This window comes from Halichoerus grypus, chromosome 3 (assembly GCF_964656455.1).
Source record: "Halichoerus grypus chromosome 3, mHalGry1.hap1.1, whole genome shotgun sequence".
Classification (NCBI taxonomy): Eukaryota; Metazoa; Chordata; class Mammalia; order Carnivora; family Phocidae; genus Halichoerus; species Halichoerus grypus.
The window spans coordinates 117666180-117692606 of record NC_135714.1 but is presented as its reverse complement, the minus strand read 5'-3'; the positions used below and the strand labels follow the sequence as shown (position 1 = coordinate 117692606).

Genomic DNA, 26427 nt, shown 5'->3' with positions numbered 1-26427 from the left:
CTTCCCTTGTAAGTTAGGGATTTCTTTGCTCTTACTACTTTGAGGACTTTTCTCCTTATTTCTGCATTTTGCAAATTTTACTACAATATGTTTTGGTGTTGGTTGGCTTTTACTGATTTTGATGGGAATTCTCTGTGTGTCCTAGATTTGGATGTCTGTTTCCTTCTCCAGAGTAGGGACATTTTCAGCTGTGCTATAATTCACTCAAATACATCTTTTGCACCCTTTTCCCTCTTCTTCTTTTTCTGGGACTCCTGTGGTACAAATTTTATTACACTTTATGGAGTAGATATATTCCCGAAGTCTACATTCATTATCCAATATTTTTCTTTCCCTCTTCTTTTCAGCTTCATTATTTCCCACAATTTTATCTTCTATATCACTTATTTGTTCCTCTGCTTCTTCTATCCTTGTGGTCATTACAATCAGTTTCACATCTCAGTTATTGCATTTTTTATTTCAGTCTGACAAGTTTTTAGGTCTTTTCTCTCTGTTGGAAGGGACTCCCAGATGTCTTCTATGCTTTTATGAAGCCCTGCTGGTATCCTCAAGATTGTTGTTTTAAATTCTGGATCAGGCATATTACTTATATCTGATCACAAAAATTAACTCAAAATGGATCACAGACCTAAATGTAAAATGCACAACTATAAAACTGCCAGAAGCTCTCATAGAAGAAAACAGATGACCTTGGAAAATGGTGATGACTCCAAAAGTGCAACACATAAAATAAAAATGGATGTTAGACTTCATTATGGTTAAAAACTTCTGCTCTGTGAAAAATAATGCCAAGATAATAAAGATGACATACACAATGGAGAAAATATCTGCAAAATATATATCTGATAGAGGGCATTTACCTAAAATACATAAAGAATTCAAAACTCAACAATAAAACAATATTATTCAAAATGGAACACAAACCTTAACACCTCAACAAAGATACCACAATAAAGAAGATATACAGATGGCAAATAAGCATATGAAAATACGTTCTATATCATATACAAATGGGAAATGCAAATTAAAACATTGAGATACCACTACACACCTATCAGAATGGCCCAAATCTGAAAGACAGACAATACCCTATACTGGTGACGATGTGGAGCTACGGGAACACTCATTTATTGCTGGAGGGAATGCAAAATGGTACAGCCACTTTGGAAGACAAATTTTTTTTTTTTAAGATTTATTTGCGGGGGAGGAGCAGAGAGAGAGAGAGAGAGCTCCAGTCCCAAGCAGACTCCACTGTGAGTACGGAGCCTGATGTGGAGCTTGATCTCACTACCCTGAGATCACGACCTGAGCCAAAACCAAGAGTCAGACACTTAAAGACCCAGGCACCACTGGTGGTTTCTTATAAAACTAATCATACTATACCACCCAGACGTCTTGCTCTTTGGTATTTACTCAAAGGAGTGGAAAACTTATATCCTTACAAAAAACTGAATATGTGTGTTTATAGCAGCTTTATTAATAATTGCCAAACCTTGAAAGCAACCAAGATGTCCTTCAAGTAAATGGATTAATAAACTCTGTTACATCCAGAAAATGGAATATTATTCAGCACTAAAAAAGAAATAAACTATCAAGCCATGAAAGGTTATAGAGGAACATTAAATGTATATTATTAAGTGAAATAAACCAATCTGAAAAGGCTACGTAATATACAGTTCCAACTCTGACATTTCTAGAAAAGGTATGAAAACAACAAAAAGATCGTTGGTTGCGAGGAGCTGGGGTGGAGGGGAGTGATGAATAAATGGAACACAGAGAATTTTTAGGGCAGTGAAAATACTCTATATGATATCACCAGAATGGGATCAATGTCATTATACATGTATCCAAACCCATAAAATGCACAACACCAAGAGTGAACCATAATGGAAACTATAGACTTAGGGTGACTGTGATGTGTCCATGTAGGTTCATCAATTGTAACAAATGTACGACACTGGTGAAGGATGCTGATAATGCAGGAGGCTATGCTTGCATAAGGGAAACCTTTGTATCTCCCCCTCAATTTTGCTATAAACCTAAACTACTCTTAAAGTCTTAATGATAAAGAAAAGCAAATCACACGTCCTGCTCACAAGTCTTGATCACAAGAGTGGAGATAGTGGAAAGTGGGCATGATAGCAGCCAACTTAGGGTCTTTCAGGCACAATATGTTCCTTTCTGTCCTGTGATATAGTAGGATAATGTCACTCTTTCTTTTCTCTTTAAATAATACTTCTCAAAATTGCCCACATCCTTTAGTGCACCCTTCTTTTCTTTTTCATAGAAAATCACACTTTCAGAAATGTATATATTTCCTTTTCTTTTTAGAGAAACTTACAGTAGTGGTAAACTTAATTTAGTCAAATGTAAAATTGACTTTGACTTGCAGTTCTGCTCTTATCAAGCCCTCATTCCACTGAACCCTGATAGCAATCCAATATGATAACTTCAAGCTAAATAATCTCAACAAATACCCCTGAACATGAAATACTTAGAATTTTATTCACTAGCAAAAGCAGATTTTTAGACTTAGAAATTAGTGGTCTGCACTGTAAAAATGCCCACTTTGTATCTAGATTTGTTTTGGTAGATTGCCAGATGTTTGCCAATCAGGTCATTTGTACTTATAAACTCATTATATAGACTAAGTCGGAAATGTGTATCATTTTTAAACATTCTAAAGCACATTGAGTATTATCAAAAGTTAAATCTTTCTCAGGGAAAATGATTTTAGAGCACAGAAGTAGTTGATCTTAAGAAATTGAACTTGTATTCCATGTAATTAGTTTTAGTAAAGAAATTGAAAAATCCTATTTAGCTTGGCTCTGTGTTCTGGTGATTTTTTCTTTTTTTAATTTTGACAGTGTTAATTCCAATATAGTTTCACTATATTAGTTTTTGTCAGAACCTACACATAATACTGATCAATTCAGATCCTGTTTGTTTATTCTTTTCTAGACTTCTTATGGCTTTGTCAAAGATCATCAAACATTTTAGAGAAACAGCATATAAATTTTTTTTTTATTGTAATCCTTTTCTCCATTCTCATCCTCATTACATTTCCTGATTACAGAAGGAAATTTTTTTCCTACACTTTGCAAATATTTCAAGACCAACATTTGCATACAGCAGGCCAACACTTTAGCACCTTTTATATGGTTTGCAACAATAAAAACCATTTTATAGGTACATTTAGGGCCTACATGGATAATCTAGGACAATCTCATCATCACAAGATTCTTTATTTTAAAGTTTTTATTTTAATTCTAGTCAGTTAACATACAGTATAATATTAGTTTCAGGTTTACAATTTAGTGATTCAACACTTCCATACAACACCCAGTGCTCATCACAAATGCCCATCTTAATCACCATCACCCATTTAACCCACCCCCCACGTACCTCCCCCCCAGTAACCATTAGTTTGTCCTCTATGTCTGTTTCTTGGTTTGCCTCTCACTATCACGATTCTTAATTTAATCACAACTGCAAAATTCCTTTGCCATAAAAATAACATGCACAGATTCCATGGATTGGGACCCTGATATCTTTGGGCACCATTAGTAAACATACCACATTTATCCCTAACCTTCATTATGAAAGTCTCAATATCACAGGTGAGAAAATCATACCCTATCTTAGTAGTATTTTTTGCAACAAAAGCAAGCAAAATTTTTATTTTTCCTTGTATGAAATATATAGACAAAATAAAATTTGCCAAAATTTGTATTTTCACTGTCTGCTTAATATGCATAGATAAACAAGTCTAATTTGTTTTTTGAAAGATATTTATGTTTTCTGTGGTTTCATTAAAATTCTCATAGAAACAATGAGATAATTTGAAACTAAATATTTTTCAAGTAAAATTATCTAAGAACTGGGGAAAACATTTTTTGGTTGCATGATTTAATACATCACTATATATGTTCCAGAAAGCATGCCATTTGGTAATGTATGACAGAATGAGCTCTATACTTGTATTAGTTTTCTATGGCTACTATAGCAACTACTGCAAACTGAATGGCCCAAAAGAACAGAAATTTATTTTCTGACAGTTCTGGAGGCTAGAAGTTCAAAATCAAGACATTAGCAGCAGCATGCTCCCTCTGAAAGCTCTAGGGAATAATTCTTCCATGCCTTTTCCTAGCCTCTGGTGGTAGCTGGCAATTCTTGGTATTCCTTGACTTATAAATACATAATTCCAATCTCTGCCTCTGCCATCACATGACATGCTCCTTGTGTCTGTGCGTCTCTGTGTCTTTACATGGCTTTCTTATAAGGACACCAGTCATGGGATTTAGGGCCTACTCTCTAATCCGGTATGCCTAATTTCAAGATAACCTGATTACATCTGTAAAGGCCTCATTTCCAAACAGGTTCATATTTTGAGATTCTAGAAAGATACGAATTTGGGGGGATACTAGTCACCCCAGAACAATACTATAAGGTACCCAAACATCTGTTATCAAAATCCCTTCTTTTGTTTGCCCGTAGGACATTTTAGTTGCAATCTTTGAGTCAGGAAATGAACTGTATCCAGTTTTAGGAAGCAATAAAAAGAATATAATAATGAAGATTCATTTATGTGGTATACCCAAGCTAATTCATTGGCCACTATTTTTTTTTTTTCTGAGCATTGGTATCTCTTTGGGAGATAAAACTTTTGATTTATTATAAGAAATACTTGACTGTATCATTATAGACTTGTGAGATCAGTCTATGTAGTTGATTTCATATTCTCCTCTCCACCGTGCCCAGTCTCAAACTGTTCTTTTTGTGTATTGTACAGTATGCTCTGCTTTGGTCCTAATACCATTGTATAAATCCTTTCACTGATAATAAAATAACCCAATTATTAACCTTTTTTGTCAGTGATATCTGAGTCTTGCTAGTGTTGGTATTGTAATCAACCTCATTTTCATGATGTGAACTCTTAGAAAACATTGTTGCAATATTCACAGTGTTATAAAGAAACTAACACTATTACGTTACAAAGCACAACAGTTAATCCACAATTAATTACAACACACTTAAACTGCATCACTTAGAATGATGCAATAATGGATGATTCATTATTGTGAACAGTAAATCATGGTTGCCAATATCAGCTGTTTGGTAAAAAGAGTGACCATGACTATGGAAGGTGTATAATCTATGCCATATCTGCTGTTTGACACTAAAAACGGTATTGCTTTCGGTCCCTATATTTGGCTCATCATATTGGTTTCATGCTATTTCACAACCATCTACATTGTCTACTGAAACCTTTTGCAGCCTAAGGTAAGGTTTCCTGGGATTCAAGACTTTCAGTATTAAACTTATAGTCTAGACAAATCAAGACAGTTGGTCATCCTTCTTAGGGTCTCATTGTTCAAATGATATTGTCATCATGCTGATTGGAGACTTAGTCAAAAGCCCATGACTGCTACCCAGCAGCAACTTCTGGGGTTTTGGACTAGAATTGAGTCTACTAACAATATATAAACTTTGAAAGACAGTTAGTGGGTTATTTTCTGGCTTTAATTAAAGCTATTTCTATTAACAAAACAAAAAAAATTATTTTGAAATAATACTTATGTCATGGATTATATAACAACAGCACTTCATTTTAGAAAATGAAATGCAAAGAAGAGTTCTCTTATCAAATGGGCATATCATATTAAGGATATTGTTACAGGCACTACACACAGGAATACTTACTGCATTTATTAAGAGGTGACTAGCATGACTATGAGTCACAGTAGATACCCCTGAGGAGTTCCCTAACTCCAAATCTAAATAGTCCCTTCCCCATGATCAGTATCTGAGGGTGCTAAATAAGCAGTATGATTTAAAGATGGTAGCTCAAGGATGGAGTGGCAAGAATTAATTTGGAAAACAGCTTCATTGTTGCAGTTAACAGCTGTACCTTAAACAAAGAAGGAAAAGCCAAATCTACTCAATAGGCAGACTTAAGAGCAGTGTTCCTAGTGGCATCTGGAAGGACTAGATGATAATAATGATATGGTATGGATTTTAGTAATACCTGGATGGTAGACAACAGATTAACAGTATGGTTTAAAATGGTCTTAGATAAGTAGAAAATTAAATTTCAATTTGGGGTGACACATTATAAAACGTGGTGGGTTTAAAGAGAGAAAAGCAAAGGGGCATGCTGATAATCTCAAAAGAACCCCTTTTCTGACTTCAGAAGGGAACTGAAACCAGTAAGTGGTTGCCCTTATTTATTCTTTCAAAGAATTCTCTCCTGTATATGAAATGATTGGCATGAGGATATTTAATCATTGAAATAACAAGTAGAGGAAAAAAAAAACTAATTTAAGCCACTGCAAAGCTTGAAATGTGGTAACAATTTTTCAAACAGAAACATAAAAAACCAAGCACAGCTATAGGCCATCTATTGAGAGTGTCTTAGCTCAGGCTGCTATAACAAAATAGACCGGGGAGCTTAAATAACAGACATCTATTCCCCCCACAGTTCTGGAGTCTTGAAAGCCCAAGATCAAGGTGCTGGTAGATTAGGTTCCTGGTGAGGTCCTCTTTCTGGCTTGCAGAGAGCTGCCCTCTTCCTGCATGGCAGCAAGTAAAATCTCTGGTGTCTCTTCTTCTTTCTTTCTTTTTTTAAAGATTTTATTTACTTATTTTAGACAGAGAGCACACACACAAGCTGGGGGAGGGGCAGAGGGAGAGAGAGAGAAAATCTCCAGCAGACTCCATGCTGAGCATGGAGCCTGATGCAGGGTTCGATCCCACAACCCTGAGATCATAACATGAGACAAAACCTCAGACACTTAACCAACTGAGTCACCCAGGTGCCCCTCTTCTTTTTGTAAGACTAATCCATCCATGAGAGTTCCACCCTTATGACCTCATCCAAACCTAATTATTTTCAAAAGGATTCACCTCCTAATATAATCACATTGGGGGTTAGGGATTCAAGATATGAATTTAGGGGGATGGGGGTTGGGATACAAACATTCAGTCCATAACAGAGATTCAAAATTGGCCCATAGCTGGCTTATTACCCATGGCTCCAGGTGATAGTAATAGGTCTTTCCAAGACTATACACAGATTCTGGATTTGGATTTGCATACCCAGTAACTGAAGCAAGTGTTCCAAACACTACTATAGGTCTGTAGCCAAAAATTTTCAATTTGGATTCCTTATTAGTATATCACTCTTGGATATAAACACTAAACATTTTAATATATATATATATTTCTTAAGTTAAATATATAAATTTAAACAAATCCAAGGAACAGTTTCAAGAGGGCATTTTTGAAACCTGACAGAATGTTTACAAAATATGGAAAAAGAAGATATTATTGCAGAACACTTTGAAAGGAAAGACGGGACAGCTGGGCTCTTTTCCTTTCAGAAACTAAACTTTAGGGCACCTGGATGGCTCAGTCGGTTGAGCATCTGCCTTCAGCTCAGGTCATGATCCCAGGGTCCTGGGTATCAAGTCCGGCATTGGGCTCCCTGCTCAGCAGGGAGTCTGCTTCTCCCTTTGCCCCTCCCCTGCTTATACTCTCTCTCTCTCTCACAAAAAAAATAAATAATCTTTAAAAAAAAAAAAACCTTAAACTTTAAGTTTAAAACTAAATTCTTTTAAATCAAAAATACTTAAAGTTCTTTTTTGTGAAGGCAAACAGAAAAAATTAATAAAATGGAGAATTCAGAACATAATTAGGTATAAAACTTAATATCTCTCGATTATGCACACTTTCAACACAACTTAGTGTATAGTGTTATTTGATAAAGTTTTAATTACAGTGATTTTGGGGGGAATATTGAGTTCCATACATCTAATATCAGTTGTTCTCAAGTTATAATGTGCTTTGGTATCAACTCAGGCACTTGTAAAACTATAATCCCTAAGATCTCATGACTAGAGACTGCTTCATCTGTATAACAAACCGTATGTTTCTGATGGCATGTGTTTTTGATCTCTGCATTGACAAATACTGTCCTATATCATACTGTAAACTAAAAATCACATGAATAAGAGGGGATATATAAGATATAACTATGTGGGGAAAATAGCAGAGTTGACAACTTTATTAACTTGGAAACAGTAGAAAAATTTACAGTGGAAAATACTGACATAATGTATACAAACAAAAATTGCAGTGAATTCAGTGAAGATAACAAAACTCAAACAAAAAATGCAATAGAGGGGTGCCTGGGTGGCTCAGCCGTTAAGCATCTGCCTTCGACTCAGGTCATGATCTCACGGTCCTGGGATCAAGCCCCGCATCGGGCTCCCTGCTCAGCGGGAAGCCTGCTTCTCCCTCTCCCACTCCCCCTGCTTGTGTTCCCTCTCTCACAGTGTCTCTCTCTGTCAAATAAATAAATAAAACCTTTAAAAAAATGCAATAGAATAGAAAATATTTTTTATATCAGTAGGTGAATAAGTGTTGACATAGTATTATATCACTGTAATTTATAAGAGAGCTGTCAAACTATTAATACTTCAAATGGAAAAAAATAACAATTGAGGTAATTAGATGAAATTCAAATAAAAAAACTGTTCTCTCTGCTAAAGAATTGCAAATTAAAGAAATTTTGAGAATCTATTTTACATTTATAAAATAAAAAGTTAAAACTAAAATTTTGTTAAAGAAAAACTATTTATTAAATGTTACAGAAACCTGATGAATTATTTTATAAACTTAGGGACATTCTTAAGAAAATATGTAATAAAATTATAGGCAATTTAAAATGCAATGATGACATCTAAAATATAAGCAAAAAACCCCAAACAAACAAGTGGGACTATATCAAATTAAAAAGCTTTTATACAGCAAAATAATCAACAAAATGAAAAGACAACCTATAGAGTGGGAAAAAATTATTTGCAAGTCATATATCTGATCAGAGGTTAAAATAAAAAGTGTATAAAGAACTCATACTACTTAATAGAAAAAAAGTTAAAAATGGACAAAGGACCAAAATAGACATTTTCTCCAAAGATATACACAAATGGCCAACAGCTACATAAAAGGTGCTCAATGTCACTAATCATAAGAGAAATGCAAGTCAAAACCACAATGAACTATCACCTCACACCTGTTAGAATGGCTATTATCAAAAAGACAAGAAATACTAAATACTGGTGAAGATTTGGGAAAAAAAAGGAGACCCTTAGGCACCGTTGGTGGGACTGTAAATTAGTATCATCACTTTGAAAAACAGTATGAAGTTCCCTCAAAAAACTAAAAAAAAAACAAACTACCATATAATCCAGCAATTCCACTTCTGGATATTTATCCAAAGAAAACAAAAACACTAACTCAAAGAGATATATGCACCCCTATGTTCAATGAAGCATTATTTACAATAGGCAAGACATGGAAACAACCTAACTGTTCATCAATAAATGCATGGATAAAAAGTGGTGGTATATATAAACACTGGAATATTATTTAGTCATAAAAAGAAAATCCTACCATTTGCCACAATGGGGATGGACCCAGAAGGCATTATGTTAAGTACAATAAGTTAGTCAGAGAAAGACATATCTCACTTATACATGGAATGATCTCACGTATACGTGCAATCTAAAAACCAAACAAACTCATAGAAAAAGAGATCAGACTTGTGTTTATCAGAGGTAGGTGGTGGAAGATAGAGGAATTCAATGAAGGTGATCAAAAGGTATAAACTTTCAGTTATAAGATAAATAAGCACTGAGAAGGTACAACATGATGACTATAGTTAACACTACAACATGGTGACTATAGTTAACGCTACTACGTGATATATTTGAAAGTTAAGAGAGTAAACCCTGAGTTCTTATCACACAGGAAAAAACCTTTCTTTTCTTTCTTCTTCCTTTTTTTTTTTTTTTTTTTGCTTATCTATATGAGATGATGGATGTTAACCAAACTTATAGTGGTAATTGTTTTTTTTTTTTTTTTTTTTTTTCCTTTTGCAACACTTCTCATAAACTCAAATTTCAGATACTTTGGAGTAAAACAAGATTTCATTGTTGACAAGGTTACTTCTGAGTTGCAGAAATTCTTCTGGTTTTTCCGTGTACTCCCCCATTCAATCTTGACTGCCATAATGAGACAGACAGAAAGCGCGAGGACACTTTTTTCTTGCATCTCTAGTGGAAACCTTAGCAGCAGACAGGAACTGCTCCAGGTCTGTCAAACGGATGCATTTATAGTGGTAATTGTTTAACAATCTATTTAAGTCAAGTCATCATGCTGTATATCTTAAATTTATATGGTACTATATGTCAATTATATCCAAATAAAACTGGAAGTTAAAAACATAAATAAATAAATGAATAAACAATTCAATGGAAAAAATAACATAAAACAACAAAACATTAAAAATAACATAAAATTGTACATGGTATGATGTTTCAGTAACATACTATGTACATGATAAAGATAATCTACAAAAATTACCACAGGCTTGCTGAAACTGTGGAATTATGCAGTTCTAACTTTTTAATATTATCTTTTCAATAAAAACAAATTTATAACAAAGTTACCATATAGTAAATCTCCCCTAATTATGAATTTAGAGCATTTTAGACATGTTCTATGCTACTTAATTATATTTGATTACTTTATTAGTATAAAATTTAATTCTTCACTCATTTCACAAATATATATTGAATATCTACTACATTGCAGGCACTCTGTGAGGAAAACAGGGAAAAACAAAACAAGCAAACAAAAAAAATAATACTTGCCCTCAAGTAGCTGATATTTTAGTAGAGGAGATGACAAATATAATTACGATTTATAAGGTATTTTAGAAATTGGTACTGTGGGAAAACTAAAGCAAGGAAAGAGAAATGAAAAAAGTTGATGGGGTGGGAGAGATAGCAATTTTAAATAGAGAGGTAAGTGTAGGACCCAATGAGAGAGGGAGTTTAAACAAAACTGTCAAATACACAACACAACAAGCATATGGGAAAGCATTCTATGCACAAGTAGCAAGCAATTCAAAGACTGAGCAGGAGAATGCTGGGAATATTAAAGAAACAATAGTAGGAAAGCCAATGCATTTGTAGCAGATGAGCAAGGGGAGTTTATGAAGATGAAGGTGGTAGGAGATGAGAGTGAGGGATAAAAATTATCAGTAGTATAATATCTTTCTGTATTCTTCTAATTGAAATAAATTTGGGGGAAGTGTATAGGGAAGGCACAAAATACTCCTTCCCCCCTTCTTTTCTTCCATGTGTCTTCAGCTTCTCTAAAGCAGAAGCATGATAAATGCTTATTTAAGAAATTGGCCCAATTGTAGTTTATGTTTGAGAAAATAATGACAATATACATCTAACATTTATTATAGACAATGACTATGCTACATATATGCTTGATTTTGCAAATACTCTGTTAATTAAAATAAAAGTCATACACAATTTCACTCTAAATCTGCACTTAGGTGATTATTTTCCTTTGATACCCTAATTTATTTTGCATATTTATGCATTCAGATGCACATTTAAAAATCTTAGATCCAAAGCAAAATGAAATATGTGGTGCAAATACTGATTTAAAAAAATACAGAGCTGTTCCAAAATGTTGTAGTAATAGATATTAGACAAAGAATGCATACATCCTAAATAGAAGAGACATTTGCACAACAAAAATGTCATTCAAGATGAGGGAGACTATGGGGCACCTGAGCGGCTCAGTCGTTAAGCGTCTGCCTTCGGCTCAGGTCATGATCCCAGGGTCCTGGGATCAAGCCCCGCATTGGACTCCCTGCTTGGCGGGAAACCTGCTTCTCCCTCTCCCACTCCCCCTGCTTGTGTCCCCTCTCTCGCTGTGTTTCTCTCTGTAAATAAATAAATAAATAAATAAATAAATAAATAAATAAATCTCTTAAAAAAAAAAAAAAAGATGAGGGAGACTAAAAAGCCAACTCCATTAAGGACAAAACAAGCCATAGCATTAGCACAAGGGAATTATGTATGTGTGGCATTTTCTTCAGACATTTTTTAATACTAAGCAAAAATCTATTATATCCACATCTTACTGTGCCTTCCATTCTCCAGGAAAACATAATGGATTATACCTTAAATATTCTATTTCTTTGCAAAACACATCAATACAAAGTTCACAGGACATTTTTAGAGATATTTGCAGTGACTCCCTGATAGAAAACACTCAATGAAAAAAAAAACTGACTATATTTCATAATTATAGTTAATATTAACAGTTAATAATCCTTATTTATATTTTAAAATCTAAGAGGACATTTACTCAGTGTAGTCCCTTATATTAATTGATGTTAAATTCAAATGACTTGCGTGAATATTTGCATGGATAGATATGTCAATGTTTGTTTTTGGTTTTGTTTTTTGTTTACATGGTTATCCCACCTATAGTGTGTGATATATTTAGGAGAACTCTGAAAAGCAATAGCACCTCAAGCAAAGTTGGATATAAAGTGATTTAATAGATGGAAATTATGACACAAATATAAAATGGAGGGAAAGAGTAAAAAAAGAAAAGAACAAAGTAGAGCTTTAGAATGAATTCAAACTTAAGTTGATACCATCTTAACATAAACTGTTAGAAGTTGTTTTATGTAAGCCTCATGATAACCACAAAGCAAAAACCTATAGTAGATACACAAAAGATAAAGAGAGAGAGATCTAATCATGCCACTAAAAAAAATCATCAAATCACAAAGGACAAGAACAAGAAAAAAAGAAAGGAACAGAAGAATGACAAAACAGTCAGAAAACAACGAAATGGCAATAAGTACACTGTCAATAATTACTTCAAAAGTAAATAGACTAAATTCTCTAATCAAAAGATATAGAATGGTGTATGCTGCCTGCAAGAGATACACTTTAGACATGAGGACACACACACAAACTGAAATTGAAGGGATGAAAAAGGATATTCGACGCAATGCTAACCAAAGAAAGCCAGAATAGAATGGCTATAGTTACATCACATGAAATAGACTTTAAGATAAAGACTGTAATAAGAGAAAAGGTTGTTATATAATTATAAAGGGTTAATAAAACAAGAGGATATAAAAATTGTAAATATATATGTACCCATGTAAGCACACTTAAATATATAAAGCAAATATTAACACCTAAAGGGAAAAGTTGAGAGCACTACAAGAGTAGTAGGAGAATTTAATCCCCTACTTTTATCACTGGATATATCATCCATATAGGAAATCAATTAGGAAACAGTGGTCTTAAATGACACATTAGGCCACATGGACTTAGACATATAAAGAACATTCTATCCAAAGGCAACAGAATATATATTCCTCTCAAGTATACATAGAACATTCCTCAAGATAGATTATATGTTAGGCCAAAACAAGTCTTAATAAATTTAAGATGATTTAAATCATACCAAATGTCTTTTCTGACAACACTAAAATGAAACTAGAAATGAATTACAAGTAGAAATCAGAAAATTCACAAATATACGGAGATTAAAGACGCTACTAAACAACCAATTGGTCAGAGAAGAAATCAAAAGAGAAATTAAAAAAATACCTTGAGACAAATGAAAATGAAAACAAAACACACCAAAACTAATGGTATGCAACAAAAGCAGTTCTAGGAGGGAAGTTTATAGCAATTAATGCCTACATTGAGAAACAGGAAAGATCTCAAATAACTAACTTTACACCTCAAGCAACTAGAAAAAAAACAAAAGAACCCTACATTTAGTAGAAGAAGCAAAAAGAAAAAGTAGAAGGAAATAAAGATAGAGCAGAAAGAAATGAAATAGAGACTTAAGACAATAAAAAAGATCAGTGGAAATAAGAGTTGTTTTTTTTAAAGATAAGATCGACAAATGTTTACTAGACTCAGAGACAGAAAGAAAGGTATTAAATAAAATCAGAAGTGAAAGAAGAGATGTTACAATGGATACCATAGAAACCAAAAGATTGTAGGAATATACATGAACAAATGAACAACCTAGAAGAAATGGATAAATTCCTAGAAACACAACTTGCTGAGTGAATCCTGAAAAAACAAAACAAAACAAAACAAAACAAAACAGAAAATCTGAACAGATCAATTACTACTAAGAAGATTAAATTGGTAATCAATAAACTCCTCAAAATAAGTCTGGGACCTAATGGGGAATGAACCAACTGGTAAATTCTACCAAGCATTTAAAGAATAATTAATACCAATTCTTCTTAAACTCTTTCGAAAGATAGAGGGGAGGGAGCATCCAAACTCATTGTACAAAGCCAGCATTACCCTGATTACCAAAACCAGACAAGGACACCACAAGAAAATCATAGCTTTTCTTCTAAGATCAGAAACAGGACAAGGATGACCATTCTTTCCACTCTTATTCAATGTAGTATTGAATTTCTTAGAACAATTAGGCAAGAAAAAGAAATAAGAGGCCTCCAAATTGGAAAGGGAATAAAACTGTCATTTGCAGATTACAAGACATTATATTTAGAAAACCCTAATGACTCCTCCAAAATACCATTAAAACTAATAAATACATTCATTAAGGTAGCAGGATACAAAATCAATATACAAAAATCTGTTGCATTTCTATACACTATTAACAAAGTATCAGAAAGAAATTATTAAGAAAACAATCCCATTTACAATTGCATCAAAAAGGATAAAATAACTAGAATAAATTTAACCAAGAAGGTGAAAAACCTATACACTGAAAAATATACCACACTAATGAAAGAAATTGAAGAAGATATTTCATGCTCATGGATTGAAAAACATATTGTTAATATGTCCATACTACCAAAAGTAATCTATACAGATTCAATGCAATGTCTATCAAAATTCCAATGGAAGGTATTATATGCAAATGATGAATGATTGGATTCTACATCTGAAACTAATGATGTACTATATATTGGCTAACTGAATTTAAATTAAAAAAAAATTCCAATGGATTATACACTCCAGAGAAACATTAAATTATACTAAAATTTATATGAAACCACACAGACCCTAAAGACAAAGCAATCTTGAAAAAGAAGAATGAAGCTAAAGGTATCACACTTCCTGATTTCAAACTATATTACAAAGCTATAGTAATCAAAGCAATATGGTATTTGTATAAAAACAGACACATAGATCAATGGAACTGAATAGAGGGCCCAGAAATAAGCCCATGAATTTAATCAATTAGTTTATGACAGAGGAGCCAATAATAAACAACGGGAATATGACAGTCTCTTCAATAAATGGTATTGGGAATACTGGAGAGCCACATGCAAAAGAATGAAACTGGACCACTCTCTTAATAAAAAACAAAAATAATAATCAATTCAAAATGAATTAGACTTGAACACAAGACCCAAGACCTGAGACCATAAAACTCCTAGAAGAAAACATAGGCAGTAAACTCCTTGACACAGTCTTGGTGATGATTATTTTTTGGATTTAACACTAAAAGTAAAGGCACCAAAATAAACATTTGGGTTGACATCAAACTAAGAACTGCACAGCAAAGAAAATTATCAACAAAATGAAAAGACAACCTACTGAATGGGAGAAAATATTTGCAAATCATATATCTGATAAAGAGTTAATATCCAAAATATACAAAGAACTCATAAAACTCAAAAAATACATTATAAGATGGTCAGAGAATCTGAATAGACAACTTTCTTTTTTTCTTTTTTTAGATTTTATTTATTTGCTTGACAGAGAGAGAGCAGAAGCAGGGGGAGCAGCAGGCAGAAGGAGAAGGTGAAGCAGGTCCCCCACTGAGCAGGGAGCCCCACATGGGGCTCAATCCCAGGGCCCTGGGATCATGACCTGAGCCAAAGGCAGAACCTTAACTGACTGAGCCACCTAGGCACCCCTGAATAGACAATTTTCTGAAGGAGATATACAGATGGCTAAAGTACAGGGAAGGGTATTCTACATTACTAATCATCAGGGAAACACAAATTAAAACCACAATGAGATATCACCTCACACCTGTCATGGCTATTATCAAAAAGACAAGAGATAACAAGTGTTGGTGAAGTGATGGAAAGGGAACCCTTGTTCTCTGTTGATGGGTATGTAAATTCTTGCAGTTGCCACAGAAATAGTATAAAGTTTACTCAAAAAATTAAAAATGGAACTACCATATGATCCAGCAATTTTACTTCTGGATATTTATCTGAAAAAAATAAATCAGTACCTCAAAAAAATATATGCATCCTTATGTTCATTGCAGCATTATTTATAACAGCCAAGACATGAAAACAACCTAAGTTTCCACTAATGGATGAATAAGGAAGATGCTATATATGTTATATATACAGTGGAATATCATTTAGCCACAAAAAGGAGGGGGATCCTGCCATTTGCAACAACCTGTATGAACCTTATAGCCAGTCAAAGACAAATATATCATAAGCCCACTTAAATGTGGAATCTAAAACAAACAAACAAAAAAACAACTCAGAACTCATAGAAACAGAGAACAGATATGTGTTTGCCAGAGTCAAGGTCAGTTGGGGAAGGAATGGAAAAGAGGTGAAGATGGTCAAAGTTATAAACTTCCAGTTATAAGATAAATAAATACTGGAGATGTAATTTACAACATGGTAACTATGGTTAACAATACCGTATTGTACATTTGACTGTTGCTAAGAAAGTAGATCTTAAAAGTTCTCATCAGAAGAAAAAAATTATAACTATGTACGGTAATGGATGTTAACTAAATTTATTATGGTACTCTTTTGCAATATATACATATCAAATCATGTTGTACACCTAAAACTAATTTAATTTTATATAATTTACCTCAATTTAAAAATATTTTAATTAAAAAAACAGGCAAAATGTGTGGTTAATTCATAGAACTCAATAGCACTAGAACTCAGGGAAATACAAACTAAAGCAACAAGAAAGTGCAATTTCATACCCATCAGTCTGACATAAATTTAAGTCTTATTAGAGCAAGTGTTGGTGTAAAATAGAAACTCTTTTTCACAGCAGTGGGAATTTGAGAAAATAAAAGAAGATGACTTAGATAACATTCATTCTTAAGTTAATATGCATCATTATTATCATAATTATATTCACTGTTCAATATTACATGTATTCAGTTTGTTATGTATACAGATTGATGTTGAGCTTTTCATGTATTGTATTATTTATTACTCACTTAAGTCCTATAGTATAATTACTATTAAACAAAGCAAATTAAAAAGTAAAAAAAAAATCAATCTTTTTTGTTGTTAAATATATCCACAGGGGAGTAAACTCAGGCATATTTATTTTTTCCATCAATAATTCTCATTGGTGACTATAATCTATTATTGTAAATAACATTAAAATTGAGTTTTTCTTTTAAAGGAAATTCTTTGAATGGAAAGTAAAAGCCATAATCAGGAGTAAGAAAATTAGGAAAAGATTTCACAGATACGCAAAACATAATAAAATTAGTAGATTGATCACTTATAAAACCAGCATAGAGGTTAAAACACAAAGGAAGTAAAATCAATTATATCTACAAAAATCAGTCAAGGGATTCACAAAATAAAAGGATATAAAATATGACACCATATGCATAAAATGTGGAGGCAGTAAAAATTTAGTTCTTTTAAAATGGGTTCAAACTTAAGTAATCATCAGCCTAATACAGACTGCTATATTCACAGGATGTTATATGTAAACCTAACAATAACCACAAATCAAAAACCAGCAATAGATATGCAAAAAAATTTAGAGGAAAATATCCAAGAATATCACTAAAGAAAGCCATTAAAACACAAGGGAATTGAGCAAGAGAAGAAAGGAACAGATAACTACAAAACAATCATAAAACAAGTGATAAAATGACAATAAATACATACCTATCAATAATTACTTTGAATGTAAATGAACTAAATGCTCCAATCAAAAGACACAGGGTGACAGAATTGATAAAAAAAGCGAGACCCATCTACATGGTGCCGACAAGAGACTCATTTCAGACCTAAAGACACACGCAGATTGAAAGTGAAGGAATGGAAAAGCATTATCACGCAAATGGATGTGAAAAGAAAGCCAGGGTAACAATACCTATATCAGATAAAACAGACCTTAAAACAAAGACTGTAATAAGAAATAAAGACACTATATAATATTAAAGAGAACAATCCAACAAGAAGATATAATAATTGTAAATAAATGAAATAAATGAAATAGAGACAAAAACCCAAAAAACCAAATAAACAAAAAACAACAGAACAGATCAATGAAACCAGGAACTGGCTCTTTGAAAAGATCAACAAAATTGATAAACCTTTAGACAGACTCATTAAAGAAGAGAGTGAGAGGACTCAAACAAAAATCAGAAATGAAAAGAGAAATAACAACTGACACCACAGAAATACAAAGGATTATAAGAGAATATTTTGAAAAATTATATGCTGACAAATTGGACAACCTAGAAGAAATGGATGCATTCTTAGAAACGTATAACTTACCAAAACTGAATCAGGAAGAAATAGAAAATTTGAATACACTGATTACCAGCAAAGAAATTAAATCAGTAATCAAAAACCTCTCAACAATCAAAAGACCAGGACCAGATGGCTTCACTGGTAAATACTACCAAACATTTAAAGAAGAGTTAATACCTATTCTTCTCAAACTATTCCAAAAAATAGAAGTGGATGGAAAACTTCCAAAATCATTCCATGAGGCCAGAATTACCCTGATACCAAAACCAGACAAAGACACCACAAAAAAAAGAAAAGAAAAGAAATATAGGCCAATATCTCTGATCAACATAGATGCAAAAATCCTCAACAAAATACTAGCAAACCAAATCCAACAATATATTAAAAAAAACAAAAACAACAACAAAAAACATTCACCATAATGAACTGGGATTTATTCCTGGGATGCAAGCGTGGTTCAATATTCACAAATCATTTCAATATTCACAAATCATTCAACTTGATATGTCACATCAATAAGAGAAAAATAAGAACCATATGATCATTTCAATAGATGAGGAAAAAGCATTTGACAAAGTATAACATCCATTCATTATAAAAACTCTCAACAAAGTAGGTTTGAGGGGAACATACCTCAACACAATAAAGGCCATATATGACAAACCCAAGGCTAACATTGTACTCAAAGGGGAAAAACTGAGAGCTTTGCCTTAAGATCAGGAACAAATAAGGATGTCCACTCTTATTAGTTTTTTTTGTAGCTCAAGTTTTTATTTAAATTACTGTTAGACAATATACAGTATAATATTAGTTTCAGGTGTAGAATTTAGTGATTCGTCACTCATATACAACACCAGGTGCTCATTACAACAAGTGCCCTCCTTAATACCTATCACCCATTTAACCAATCCCACCACCCACCTTCCCTCCAAAAATCCTCAGTTTGTTCTCTATAGTTAAGTCTGCCACTCTTACTATTTTTATTCAACATAGTTCTGGAAATCCCAGCCACAGAAATCAGACAACAAAAATAAATAAAAGGTATCCAAAATGATAAGGAGGAAGTAAAACTTTCAGTATTTTCAGATGACACTATATATAGATGATACATGCAGATGATACTAAATAGAGAAAACCCTAAAGACCACCAAAAAACTTCTAGAACTGATAAATAATTTCAGTAAGGTCACAGGATATAAAATCAGTGCACAGAAATTGGTTGCATTTCTATACACTAATAATGAAGTAGCATAAAGAGAAATTAAGAAAACAATCCCATTTACAATTGCATCAAAAATAATAAAACACTTTGGAATAAACTTAACCAAGGAGGTGAAAGACATGTACTCTGAAAACCACAAAGCACTGATTAAAGAAACTGAAGAGAACCTAAACAAATGGAAAGATATTCCATGCTCATGGATTGGAAGAACAAAATTGGTAAAATGTTCATACTACCCAAAACAATCTACAGATTTAATGCAATCCTTATCAAAACACCCACAGCATTTTTCTCAGAACTAGAAAAAATAATACTAAAATTTGTATAGAACCACAAAAGATCCCAAATAGCCAAAGCAATCTTGAGAAAGAAGAACAAAACTAGAGAGATCACAATCCAGTATTTCAAGATAATTACAAAGCTGTAGTAATGAAACAGTATGGTACTGCCACAAAAATAGACACATAGATCACTAGAACAGAACACCCAGAAATAAACCCATGATTATATGGTCAGTTAATCTTCAATAAACAAGGCGAGCATATGCAATGAAAAACACAAGCTCTTCAACAAATCGTGGTAGAAAAACTGGACAGCTACATGCAAAAGAATGAAATTGGACCACTTTCTTATACCAAACACAAAAATAAACTGAAAATGAACTAAAGACCTAACTGTGAAGGGTGCCTGGCTGGCCCAATCGATTAAGTGTCAGACTCTGGATTTCAGCTCAGGTCATGATCTCAGGGTCATGAGATCAAGCTCTGCATCAGGCTCCACACTAGGCGTGGAGCCTGCTTACGATACTCTCTCTCCCTCTCCCTCTGCCCCTCCCCACCTCAAACAAATAAACAAACACACAAATAAATAAATAAATAAATACCTAACTGTGAGATCTGAAATCGTAAAACTCCTAAAAGAAAACATAGGCAGTAATTTCTCTGACATTACCATAAGAACATTCTTCCACAATGTCTCCTGAGGTAAGGGAAACAAAAGTAAAATAACCTATTGAAATTACATCAGAATAAAAAGCTTTTGCATAGAGAAGGAAACAATCAACAAAACTAAAAGACAACATATTGAATAAGAAAAGATGTTTGCAAATGACATATTTGATAAAGGGTTAGTGTTCAAAGTATGGAAAGAACTTATACAACTCAGCACCCAAAAAACAAATAATCAAATTAAAAAATGGGTAGCAGACATGAACAGACATTTCTCCAAAGAAGACATCCAGATGGCTGACAGACACATGGAAAGATTCTCAAGAATCCTTAATCATTAGGGAAATGCAAATCAAAACCACAATTTCACCTCGCACCTGTCAGAATGGCTAAGATAAAAAACAAAAAAAAATAAGAAGTATTAGCAAGGACGAAGATAAACAGGAACACTTGTGCACTGTTGGTGGGAATGCAAACTGGTGTAGCCACTGTGGAAGAGTATGGAGGTTTCTCAAACAATAAATGGAACTAGTCTATGATCTAGTAATTGCACTACTGGGTATTTACCTGAAGAATAGAAAAAAAAAACTAATTTGAGAAGATATATGCACCACTATGTTTATTGTAGTATTATTTATAATATCCAGACTATGGAAGCAGCCTAAGTGTTCAGCAATAGATGAATGGATAAAAAAGAAGTGAGATATATATGGATACGTACATATATGGAATATTACTCAGCCATAAAAAAATGAAATCTTGACATTTGCAACAACATGGATGGATCTAGAGGGTATAATGTTAAGTGAAATAAGCTAGAGAAGACAAATACCAGATGATCTCATTCATATGTGGAATTTAAGAAACAAAACAAATGAGCAAAGAAAAATGAGACAAACCAAAAAATAGACTCTTAACTATAGAAAACAAAGTGATGGTTACCAAAGGGGAGGTGGGTGCAGGGATTGGTGAAATAACTGAAGGGGATTAAGAGTACACTTACCATGATGAGCAGAATAATTTATAAAATTGAGTCTCTGTATTGTACACCTGACACTAATATAACACTGTATGTTAACTATACTGTAATTAAAAAAAAATTATGTTCATGGCAAACAGGTAAACTAGCCCATATTCCTGCCTGTATTCTATAAAAATTGTTAATCTTATGTAAATACATATAACTATGTATTTTTGGCATATGCAAAGAAGGATTTCTTCTTTAAGGTAGAATCAGTGTAGAAAGTTTTGTATCTGCATATATGCAATAAATAATATTTGGTTTTATTTATTAATTCTTGAAGAGTCTTCTTAACATCAGAAATACATGGGGGGAAATCAGAGAATCAAAGAGCTTCCTTGAAAATAAAATTCCACATCAGTGTTGCTTATAGAAATAAAAGGTTTATCTCATTAATTAGGAATACCCGGCACATTTAACCCTATACCTCTGCCATGAGATTTTATATTATATTACATGTCCTCGACTATCAGGTATGGGACCTATACTGGTTTTTTGGTTGCAAGACTCAGAAGTCACTTTAGCTAGTTTAACAAAAACAAACTTATTTGGGGGATAAGGGTTTCTTATAGAGTCAAAAGAGTAATTGATTCATCAAACTTAAGAAGGTTTAGGAGTCAGAGCATATCCAGTTTTCCAGATAATAAGAGCTATTTTCCTTAGGTACCGTCACTGATATAATTCAGCCTAAGAGCAAAATCTCAGGGAGAGTCTAGTTGCCTGAATCTGAATTAAGTTTCTGCCTCTTGGTGGATAAAGCATAGGGCACGCTGAATTACATAATTTCTAAGAGGCAATTTTACTAATGTGAACATAAATAAAAGGTGATTGGGTACTATGTGTTCTAAAGAGTCAAATGGCTTACTATCACTTAGATGAGTATATGTGGAGGGAGAATAGGAGTTTAACAACATGAAACTGGTAATTTATCATACTGTAATCTACTAATTTGCAGTAGAGTAGAATCTGGCAAATCAATTATGATTTCTAAAGAACTTTATATTTACTTTGTATTTGAAATATATTCAAAGACATGCATTGAAAACTTAATCACAAAGAGAGACAGTAAAGTGGGACATTTGGAAGTCAATAAAAAATAAAAGTTAGTGGTGCGCATTTTTTGAAAGCCAAAATTCATGTTTCTGTGGTAAGCAAGATTCAAAAGAATTGCATTCTTCCTTGTTTAACTTTAGTCTATTATATTTCTCTAGTGTTAGCACACTTTCAGCAGCTTTCCATCATTATGTCAGGGCAGTACTTCATAATATTTTTCACATTTTCTGCCTCATACATCAAACTATAGAATTTTATCCATAAGGCAGAGCTGTCATTCTGTAAAATTTTTAGCAATGTTCTCATTTTTATCTGACATCTAGAAATACCTAAAGTAATAAAAAATCATTTTTACCTCATATTTGCTTCGGTTTTCATTCTGTCCCTGTCAGTCTATATACAGTATAGCAAGGGAAGATTTCTATAACATCATTTTGGGTGTTCAAGAATCAGACAAAGAATCCTCACCTTAGCTGTTTTTTTCCCCCACAGAATTTTACACAAAAACATAAAACCTATACTTAAAATAATGTTCTCTCTCTTAAAACTTTACTTTTTGCTATGAACACTTTTCATTAAGTAGAAGTTTCATTTATATATATACACATATAGACATATATATTTATATATATATAATTTAACAACTACAAAGGAAGATAGACTTCATTTCCTCAGGAATGTCACTATTCTGGGCAATTTAATGGAAACATTAGAAAACTGCATTTATGTTGCTTAGTTTATCTCATTATAGTTTTCAACTATCTATTAAGATACTTAAAAAATATGATTTTACTGAACATCCCAGTTTCAAACCAATTATGGGAATACAAAACTAAGCATTAAAATAGATCCTTATTTCAAACAACTTATTTTCCCAAGTGGCATCAGTGAAAATGTAGATCCAATCCTAAACATGTTCAACTTCAAGGTATAAAACCTTGAATTGAGAGATACTAATTACCTGAAAAATCTAAAATGTGATATAATCTCCTTAAAGATGATCATGTATTAATTTTTATAGTTTCATTATGAACATATATTTTAGTGAGCCCCTAGTATGTGCCATATACTATGCAAATGAATTAGCTCAATGGATCCTCTAATAAAACTAGCTATGATTAATCTTCTTACTTAATATTGAGGAAACAAACTTAGAGAGGTTAACCAACTTGAACAAGTTTCATAAAGCAAGTTCATGAAGGTAGTAGAGTTTGCATTTGAACCCCAGAACACAGCCTTGGGCCCTCCCCCTCTGCCACTTTGCTGTAATGCTTCCCCCAAAGTGGCTTCATTGTGCAAAAACCAAAGAATACCGGGTTGAAAATACTACAAGTTGTTTTAATCAAGCCTATATTTTTCATAGTCATGACTTCATAATAAAGACAAAAAGGGATCATCCAAATGATATTTTTCATTATTTCATTCAAAAATCTCAGTTTTGACATAAAGATAAACTCTAAAACAGAACTAGCAAAATAATTCATCAATGCACAACACAAGAAAAATGAGTGTATATATATATTTTTTCTTTTTTTTCCCCCTAGTCTTTGTACCTTCGGGGACTAGTTGTACGTTCTGGGAAAAGGGTGGAGGCAGAGTGATCCAAGAGTTTGGGAAGTGATACATGCTCCCTTCTTCTCAACATACATTACATATAGATAACAGAGAGAACACTGAGGCCAGCTTACCTGTAGTTAGTGCAGTGCTTTCCATACTTATTTGAAATTATTAATAAGCAAGTACATAATTTGGGAAAGGTTACTGAAGACCAAGTGAAAAGTCTAATTTTTCTGATACAGTATAAAAAGTATGGTTCGAATATTATGAGTAGAGGATATTCGACCTGAAAGTGGTTTTGAACAAAACACCAGATGGAGTGACTAGATTTCATCAAGGATTGCTAGAGAATGGGACTAATTACTTCTGAATGTTAAGAAATAATTGGGTCATAGAATTAGAAGAGTACATGCATGCATTATCAACTTACGAAGATAGGTTTTTCTGTTGTTTCTGCATATAAAACTAAAAGAGACAAAACCAATCAGTTTGTAATTGTTTTTTCTACTAAATTTTCTAGTTACTATACTTTTAAAAATTCATGACATCAAGTTATTTTGCCTTAAGTAGTAGCAATACATAGCTCACCTACACTCATAGCATAAAGATGAGGGTTTTTTTTAAAGTTTTTATTTAGGTTGTCACCAAAAAGATACAAAGCAAAAAGTACTTCATTTTATTTTTAAATAATGATAATATTAGTTTTCTTCTTTTCTGAAGCATTTTTAATCACAGCTTAGTTTTGTTATAACTACATTTAGCCTCAAGACTAATTTTAAAAGGCATACGATACACACAAAAAAATAGTTTTTTAAAAATAATAATTGAAATTTTAAAATAATCAGCATTTCTGGACCTGATTCTGTAATTTAGATAACTTGCCACCAGGTGGAAGTAGTGTTCCCATTACCAAATTAAAACAGTGTTATGGGGTGCTTGGGTGACTCAGATGCTCAGGTCATGATCTCAGGGTCCTGGGATAGAGCCCTGCATCAGGCTCCCTGCTCAGCGGGAAGCCTGCTTCTCCCTCTCCCGCTACTGCTCCCCCTGCGTGTACTCTCTCACTCTGTCGAATAAATAAATAAAATCTTTTAAAAAAATTAAATTAGAAAAACAATGTTGGCTCAAGAAGCAAATTAACAAAACATTACATTTTTGTGTTTATTTGTAAAAATATAATTCCTTTTTATATAGCCAATTCAGTAGCAACAAATTGATATTTTCTTGAAGTTTGATACCTTTGGCTATGATTTTAAAGGTGAAAATGAAAATGATCCTTTATGGAGATGAACTGGCAATTGGAATTTCAAATTTTCATGACATACATAATTTCATGCATAATCATAATAACTGGATGGCAAAGGAAGTATACCACTTTTGTTGTTTCACTGATGAATTTTACTTATGAAGAAACTGAGCTTAGATTTCTCTAAAAATGATTGCTTTGAGATATGGATCTAACAAAAAACCCATCCTTTTTTTTCTATTTTTTTATGCTTTGTCAACTTTATCTTATCCCAGAATACCAAACCCTAGGTAAGAGTTAAATTACAAATCTCCATTTTCAATTTTCAAGTTCTTTAATATTCATCTGATCATGACTGTTTGGGAACATCGTCACTTCCTAATTCTACTTAAATGGTATTGGAAAAATCTCTGTGGGGGCCGAGAAAAATGGCTTAATCTGTATTCTCTCTTAGTTATCACTTGTCTGAACTTGTCCAATGACAGCTACCTCTCAAATTAGTGAACGTTTTGTGTTTTCCTGGCCTATTGTCCTCTTTTCTGAACGTGAAGGGCTGGTGATATATCACTGGACAGTCACTGACATTTGGGATCCTAAATCAAACTCCAGTATTGGCCACCTAATGGCTATTACTTCACCTCTTTGGGTTTCCAGGTTTTTTTGTTTTTTGTTTTTGTTTTAAGATTTATTTATTTATTTTAGAGAGAGAGAGAGAGCAAAAGTGAGAGAGCATGAGCGGGAGGGGCAGAGGGAGAAGGAGAGAGAATCTCAAGTGGACTCCATGCTGAGCATGAGCTGATGGGGGGGTTCAATCTCCAGACCCTGAGATCACTACCTGCACTGAAACCAAGAGTCAGACACTTTATCAACTGTGCCACCCAGGCACCCCTTGGGTTCCAGTTTTTTAAAGAAAATTCTGAGCTTGATCTGAATAATAATGTTTCTTTCCAGTTTTAATATTCTATGATTATAGTTGCAAGT

General features: G+C 33.1%; 1 non-coding gene across 1 annotated transcript; it reads right to left on the bottom strand.

The window, feature by feature from the left end:
- Positions 1-10041: 10041 nt before the first annotated feature.
- On the bottom strand, positions 10042-10175 carry LOC118530666 (small nucleolar RNA SNORA31). Its single transcript, XR_004914755.1, has one exon. It is a non-coding gene; the product is annotated as a small nucleolar RNA SNORA31 (small nucleolar RNA).
- Positions 10176-26427: the final 16252 nt, after the last annotated feature.